Raw genomic sequence first — 9,265 nt, 5'->3', positions numbered from 1 at the left:
GTATTCAGCAAGGTTAAATTCATCCTCGCCCATCTCAGGAAACTCGTTCTCTCCTTCATAATATTCCATAATTTCTGAATCTTCATCTTCATTATCGTCCGAATTCCCTTCCTCGATTTCCTCGAGATCTTCCTCTCCGAACTCGCCGTGTTCCGGAGATTCCGAGTCACTCACATAGTTGTCGAAGTATTCCAGCATATCGGGTTCATCCGCGAACTCGAGGTATTCGCCAAAATATTCTACATCCTCGGGATCGTATTCGAACGGGATATAGTCCATTTCTACAAGATTTTAAAGATTCATTATTCCTCTTATGTTATAGCCTAAGGTTCTTGTATCTAGGCTACCATTCATGCATCCTAGAATATCACCTACTTATCATCTTGCACCATTTTCTACGGTATAACTTAAGGTATCCTTCCTAGGCTACCATTCATGCATCCTAGAGTATCATACTATTTTTAACACATACTTGTCATTATGCACCCTTCTCTAGGGTATAACTTAAGGTATCCTTCCTAGGCTATTATTCATGTATCCTAGAGTATCGTACTAATTTTTGCATATAAATAAATTAAACAACTGTACTTACTTGGAGCGACAGGAAGGAGCTTGATGTGTGTGTAGTGAGCTGGCAAAACTTCGCTCTGATACCACCTGTAAAAAAACGCCCACCCTTCTTACCCAAGGGCGGCGCTACGATCTTATACTACTTACGTACATGCTTTAGTTATACTATAAAAGCGGAAAATTTTAAATCATTCCTTTTATTTAAATAAGCATGATATCACATATTCTGATTAGTTCGAATGTGCATATATTGATCATATAACTAAAAATATTAATTTGTCCGAATCGTTCTTGCCGAGCCACCACCACACACATCACTATCTGCTCCTCCTGCTGCTCCGTCGTTCCGAATATCCGTCCCCCATATCTGCGGTACAAGGAAAGTAAGCTATGAGCACTCATGGCTCAGTAAGTTCCTTTCCTACTCACTAAAACCGAATTCATATCATTGCATATCAATATCATGCGAGGTATCATAAGCATACGACATACAAGGGTATCATATTCATATTCATATAATATCACATGACATTATATCTAATCATCAGATAATTCAAGCACATATGTAGGCAATGCATCATGAATTTGAAAACTTATACTTATAAGTACTTGAAATTAATATCATCATTAGAGGGGATCCCGGTTTGTACCACATACATAATGCGCGCGCTTCATAGGTAGGTCTAAGGTAGCAAGTCTTGAACCCTACCATGCATACATACTAGGCCCGAGTCTTACTCCATCGACCTAGGGCATTGAGAGGCCCATTACTGACGAGGCCCGAGTCTTACTCCATCGACCCCGGGGCGTTTACGGAGCCCACCCTTGGTACAAACCATACAAAAAAAATAACTTATCATGCATAACTATCATATCATGTCCCTAACAATCTTTCATGCATTTCATTTTTCATTTCTTTTCATTATGTATAGCATTTCCTATGCTATAACATATCATTACGTAACATAATTTCATTTCTTCTCATTATGTATAGCATTTCCTATGCTATAACATATCATGGCATATTACGTAACATAATTTCATTTCTTTTCATTATGTATAGCATTTCCTATGCTATAACATATCATGGCATATTACGTAACATAATTTCATTTCTTCTCATTATGTATAGCATTTCCTATGCTATAACATATTATGCCATATTACATAATTTCATTTCTTCTCATTATGTATAGCATTTCCTATGCTATAACATATCATAGCATATTACATAACATAATTTCATTTCTTCTCATTATGTATAGCATTTCCTATGCTATAACATATCATGGCATATTACGTAACATAATTTCATTTCTTTTCATTATGTATAGCATTTCCTATGCTATAACATATCATGGCATATTACGTAACATAATTTCATTTCTTCTCATTATGTATAGCATTTCCTATGCTATAACATATCATGGCATATTACATAATTTCATTTCTTCTCATTATGTATAACATTTCCTATGCTATAACATATCATAGCATATTACATAACATAATTTCATTTCTTCTCATTATGTATAACATTTCCTATGCTATAACATATCATAGCATATTACATAACATAATTTCATTTCTTCTCATTATGTATAGCATTTCCTATGCTATAACATATCATGGCATATTACATAACATAATTTCATTTCTTCTCATTATGTATAGCATTTCCTAGGTTTCTTTCCTTTTTTTATTTTCCTTCATGGTCGAAACCTACCAGTCCTTAAGCTAGGTTTCTTAAGTGGCCTAAAGCATGGAAAGCCTAAGTAAATATCATGGCAAAAGTTACTAAGAACATCATACACAAAATTGGATCATAAACAAGCTAGGACTCTTGTGATCTTACATGTCTTATATCATGTAACTAATTTTCTACATTCCAATTAAACATGAGAGCATTAATCAACTTTCATATCATAATATCACAGAGGTCTTGAGCATATTAATATTTTTGTTTAGGCTAATCTAAGCTATCCCTTTTATCATGGCCGAAAAACCCTAAAAAGAGTTCATGAGTTTCTAGCAATGTGAACACCCTTTAAGAAACTTTATATCCTATCATAGGAGCATGTTTATTTAAAAAAATTTTTGAAGGTCTTTCTAACCCTTAACCTTTCTGGTCCGAAGCATACAAGTTAGTTTTCTTTTGGTTCCAATTAATTTCCAAGCAAGAAAACCATAGAAAGGTCCTTAGCATTTCATAGAAGGAACCTTGCACTAGTTTGGTTAGACAATAATCTTCCTAGCCTCTTTAAAATATTTTTGGTTAAATCCTAGGGTTAGATGCTCTTCTGATCATACATCATATCAGTATAAAATCATGGAAAAGAATCCTTCTACATAGCATAGAAAATCTTATCATGAAATGAGGTCTTGTTTAAATCATCTTAGATTTGAAAACCTTTTCTTTAGCCGAATTTTCTTAAATTCTTTCCTAGGTTTTCTAATCCTTATAAATCCGAAAATCACATACAAGCCTTGTACCACAGGTGAGGGGAAGCTTACCTTCTTTGCTTAAGTTTCCTAGAATTGAGAACTTGCTTGTGGACCTTTCTTCCTTGCTTGCTTTGCTCGGCACCAATGGAGGAAGAAGTGGCTAGGTCTTTTGGTGGAGAGGAGGAGGAAGAAGAGGAGGCTTCTTCCTCTTGTGTTGCTCGGCAACAAAAAGAAAGAAAGAAAAGAGGGAGTGTCTCGGCACCTCTAGGAGAAGAGGAGGAGAGTGAGTTGAGGATGAAGCCACCCTTCCATGCCTATTTATACTAAAATGAGGGGAGGAAAACTTGACTTGATTCATCCTCCTTATTTATTTCTCCTCTTTAATGATAAGAATATTTTAGAGAAATGCTTCGTGAGTTCTCTCTTTTCTTTCCTTTAATTTCTCTCTTTTCTTTCCTTTAATTAAAATTCCTATCTCTCCTCTTACAATATCCTCTCCTATCACACTTGGTTAACATATGCATGCATCCACAAGAGAACCAAGGATCAAAACTTGGTTATGTATATTTTTACTTCTTTTTACTTCCTTTTCCTTTTAAGTAAAAAGAATCATTTCTTATTCTTAACTACTTAGTCCTTTCTCTCCTTATCAATAATTCTCCTATCCCCTTTGATATCCTATACATGTTCCTTACAAGAGGTCCAAGGTTCAATCCTATTTCTCTTCTAACATATTATTGATATTCTTTTGTACATAATAATTCATATATCACCATATTATGCATTATGCATAAATATTTCATACACATATATATTATCTCATATTCCTTCCTTTTGTTTACATTAATTCCATGTATTATAAATATAGATGATTTATATTCTCAACTTTATTTTCTTTCATAAAGTTTTAATCATCTAAATCCTTCCCATCTTAATATTCAACTTAGAATATTTACACCTTCTTTTCACTACCTTCAAACTCTCATTATCCTTACTTTCTTATCTAGGCTTTCTAGGGGTGTTACAGCATTGGGATGAGTTGTGAGCTTGGGTACATTTGAGGGACGAGAGCCAAAGGAAATAGGCTTGAAGGTAAGAGGTCAAGGCTACAACGAAGAGTCAAGTGAGTTGTAAGGGTGAGGGTCTGAGTGTTGAGAGACTGTACTCGGGGTACCAATTGACTGATGGAAATGGCAGTCAACTGGTATAGTTGACTGGGCAGTCGACTGGGAGCGAACAGAATGCTTCTGTTCGCTCGTCTAGTGTGGAACAGTCAACTGGTACTTTCACCAATCTACTGGTATCGAGCCTTTGGGTTGTAACGGTCGAATCTCCAAAGAGGGCAGTCAACTGGCACTATCACCAATCGACTGGTAAGCGTGGTTTTCCAACCCATGGCCTATATAACCAAGCCTTGGAAGGTTGGTTAAGGTTGACGAAATTAGTGATGGTTAACCCTAATTAGTAGTCAACTAGTACCCTAGCAATCCGAGTGCTCTTGTTCAAGTTGTGGTGAGGTTTTTCCACCGACAAGGAGGATTGTGCTAGGCGGAGTTTTCGGGGATTAATCCACCGATGGATTGAGGGATCGTCCACCTTACGGGCAGCCGTGGAGTAGGAGCAAGTTATCTCCAAACTATGTAAACGAGCTTGTTAGCGGTTTGCATTTCTCTTCTTGTCTTTAGTTTAGTTTTTGTATTTGTATTTAATATTAGATTTCCACTGCGCAACTAACAAATACGTTTGAAACGAATTATTGGGAGCGTCGTCTATTCAACTACACTTCTAGCCGACCATACACAAGATCCCCAACAGGAAAGTCCTAGTTAAGACTAGGCAGGAGGAAAGTCCTAGCTACAGTTAGGCAAGGAAGTCCTAATCCAGGGGATTGGGCAAAGTCTTGGCGGTTCGAGGATGTTGGGCAAAATTTCATAATCGAGACTCTAGGTGAAAGTCCTGGGGGTCACGGACACTAGGCGAAAGATTGGACGGGTCAAATAGTGAACGTCCAGCATGCAGTCCTGAAGTCTCGGCCACTAAGCAAATGTCTAGATGGTCTGGAGGATCGATATGGAAAAAGGTAATCTCTCTTGAAAGGAATAGGTGAGGGCATGTTCCCTGAAGAGGGAACAGTAGGCGTTGATCTGATCTAGAGTTTTAACGAAACTCAAAGTCAAGAACGAATAGTCTGAAGGCTGTCAAAACTTATCATTCCTTATATGTTATTGTCTAGATTAACCTTATTTTATAGGAAAAATGACTTGGCAAAAATAGTGGTCTGGGCACTCGGACAGCTTTTGGCGAAGAAGCCTGGGCGGGTGCCTATGCAAGCACCCTGGCGGTCCTGGTGCCCAGAGGTGCTTCAAGTGCCCGAACGACTGAAATTTGATCGACATGCTAAATTGGAGCATAACAACTAGCTGACCCATGTCAATGGTCCAAGAGCCCAAAGGGGGTCTGGGCTGCCGGACGTGGATAAAGTTTCGATGAGAGCTCGCCACATCGGCACAGTCCAAGTGCTTGGGAGGGGATCCAGGTGCCTAAACGAGGCTATAAAAGAAGACGTTGACCAGCAGCTTCAATACAATAATTCAAAGAAGTTTCTCTCTTGCACACTGCTCAGAAAATGATTCCACGATGCCCAAATGCTGCTTCGACAACTGAAGGCTCGCAACTTTAGATCTTTACAAATTGTTGGTATAGTTTTATTTACAGTTTTATCATTGTAGTTCTTATACATAATACTTGTAACCTTTCTTTGAACTACTAGTGGATTGCCCATCGAAAGCACTCAATGAGTGTGGGCCTTGGAGTAGGAGTCGTCACATGCTCTGAACCAAGTAAATCAAATTGTTAGTGATTGCTTATTTTTACTTAACTTATATTCCGTCATTTTAATCGAAAGTTTTTAAATGAACATGAAATCCATGAGCGCTATTTACCCCCCTCCCCCTCTAGCACAATGATCCTATAATGAATTTAGGTTTAAAATAAAAATTAGTTAATCTAACAATTAAACCTAATTCAACTAATCTAACAATTAAAATTCAACTAATCTAACAATTAAACCTAATTCAACTAATCTAACAATTAAACCTAATTCAACTAATCTAATTAACAATTAAACCAAATTCAACTAATCTAACAATTAAATGTAATTCACTTAATCTAACTAAACTTAAATCTAATTAAGCCTAATCAAACTTAACCAAAATTAAACCTAGTCAAACATAATTCAATTAAACCTAATCACACTTAACGAGAACCTAACCTTAAATTAAACCTCAGTCAAACATTAAAAATTCTAAGTTAAACTTAATAAACCATATCACAATCACCCATAAGCATAACATGATTGACAACCTAGATTGAGTGAGATGTAAAATAAGGAGTTAAATTCAATTAATCTATCTTATAATCCATTTAAATTGGATCCAAATCAAGTACTTTATGTGTAAGAACATAATGATTTGGACCAATGAATGTTGGATAGTGGATGCTTCAGACACATGACTAGAGACCAATTGAAGTTCACCAAGCTAAAACTCAAGAACTTAGAGTCAATTGCGTTTGGTGATGATGGAAAACTTAAGGTAATCAGAACAGGTAATATCGAATTGAGTTTCAATTTTATTATTCGAAAAGTCTTATTAGTTGATAAATTTAAATTTAACTTACTTGGCATAAGTTAACTTTGTGACTCCGGATACTTAATAACTTTCTCAAACTCTAAATGCGTAATTAAGAATATCAAAAATTCTAAAATTATACTTAAGGGAATTAGGTAAAATAATATTTACACAATTAACCATCCAACCTCTTCACTCAAGTGTCTCTTGACACAACAAGAGGAAACTAAATTGTAGCACAGAAAACTGGTCACACTCATATAAGACTCATCTAAAAAATGAGTCAAAAATAGTTTAGTTAGAGGTATACCAAAATTAAGAAATTTAGAAAACTCAATTTGTAATGCTTGTCAACAAGGTAAACAAATTAAATCAACCCACAAACTAACAAACACAAATTGAACCAACTCAATACTTGATCTCCTACATTTAGACCTATTTGATTCATATGGAGCCAAGTCACTAAGCAGAAACCAATACTACTTAGTAATAATTGATGACTACTCAAGATTTACTTGGGTAAAATTTCTAAAAACTAAAGATGAAACTTTTGAAACCTTTAATAATTTTTTCAAACTAACAAAAAATTGAAAAGATACCAAAATCAAAAGAATTAGAAGTGATCATGTCATTTGGGGTTTGAAAATCATAGGTTACTGAATTTTGCCAAACTAATGGATATCATCATGAATTCTCATGTCCTAGAACCCCCAAAAAAATAGACTAGTAGAATGAAAAAATAAAATGTTACAGGAAGCTGCTAGAACCATGTTAAATGAATATAACCAAAGTAACTAATTTTGAGTAGAAGCAATAAACATAACTTGTTACATTCAAAACAAAATCCTAATTAATAAACTTTACAATAAAACCCCTTATGAAATATATTATAATAAAATACCCAACCTAAGTTATCTAAAAGTTTATGGAAGTAAAGTACACATATTAAACACTAAGGATTAATTAGGTAAATTTACATCCAAATCATCAACTGACATCCTTTGAGGGTATTCCACAACTAGTAGGGCTTATAGAATCTATAACAAAAATACCTTAAAAGTTGAAGAAACAACCAATGTAATTTTTGATGAAGAAAATAACCTACCTGATTTAATCAATGAAAATAATAATCAAATTACAAAAAACATAGAAGATGATGAAGATAATAAGATTAAGCATAAATCAAGTGAATCAGAAGAACTAAGTATTAACCCTGAAATAGGACTACCTAGGGTCAGATCCAACCACCCACCTGACCAAATTTTGGGTGACCCAACCCTAGGAGTTCGAACTCGATTATCTTATAGAAACCTAAGTCAAATAACTCTTATTTCCAAAATTGAACCAAACACTATATAAGAAGCCCTACCTAACCCAGATTGGATAATTGTAATGTAAGAAGAATTATCCCAATTTGAAAAAAAAAAAAAACTAAGTCTAGGAACTAGTACCTAAACCCACAAATAAATTCATAATTAATACCAAGTGGGTCTTTAGAAATAAACTAGATGATAAAGGAGAAATATTAAGAAATAAAACTAGACTAGTGGCAAAGGGTTCAACCAAGTAGAAAGGTTAGATTATGATGAAACATATGTACTTGTAGCTATACTTGAATCCATCAGGATGTTGCTAGCTTACACATCATATAAAGGATTCAAGTTATATCAAATGGATGTAAAGTCTATATTCCTTAATGGATTCATCAAAGAAGAGCTCCATGTAAATCAACCCATGGGATTTGAAGAACTAGACCACCCAAACCATGTCCTTAGGTTAACGAAAGTGTAATATGGATTAAAATAAGCACCTAGGGCTTGGTATGAATGACTATCAACATTCCTAATATCTAAAGGGTTTAACCATGGCCAAATAGACCAAACCTTATTTGTTAAAACCTTAGAAAATGATATTTTTATATATCAAAGTTATGTAGATGATATAATTTTTGGCTCAACCAATACTAAATTTTTAAAATAATTAATTAAATTAATAAAAAATAAATTTAAAATGAGCCTAGTGGGAGAACTTAACTTTTTCTTAGGTTTACAAATAAAATAAACCAAAGATGGAATTTATGTCTACCAAACAAAATATGCTAAAGAATTAATTAAAAATTTTGGAATGAAAAACTCTAAAAATATTAATACCCCAATGACAACCAATATAAAAATTAACTTTGGCTAAATATAGTAGACTTAAAATATTATAGAAGTACAATAGGAAGTCTACTATACCTAACTACAAGTCGACCTAATATTTTATTTACAATTGGTATGTGTACTAGGTACTAATCATGTGTAAAAGAATCACATTTAACTAATATAAAAATAATACTTAGATACATTAAGGAGACACTAAGTGTAGGACTTTGGTACCCTAGGACTAGCATATTTGACTTAGTTGAATACTCTGACTCAGACTATGTTGGATGTAAATTAGATATAAAAAGTACAAGTGAAAGTTGCCAGCTTCTAGGTTAGTGCCTAGTAAGCCGGTCTAGTAGAAAGCAACACTGTCTTACTTTATCCACTATTGAAGTAAAGTACATAGCTTTGGGGGAATGTGTATCTCAACTCTTATGGATGATGCATACTTTAAAATATTAACAATAAAATATA

Source organism: Zingiber officinale, chromosome 8A (assembly GCF_018446385.1).
Source record: "Zingiber officinale cultivar Zhangliang chromosome 8A, Zo_v1.1, whole genome shotgun sequence".
Taxonomy (NCBI): Eukaryota; Viridiplantae; Streptophyta; class Magnoliopsida; order Zingiberales; family Zingiberaceae; genus Zingiber; species Zingiber officinale.
The sequence above is the reverse complement of the archived record's forward strand: the minus strand, read 5'-3'. Positions refer to the sequence as shown.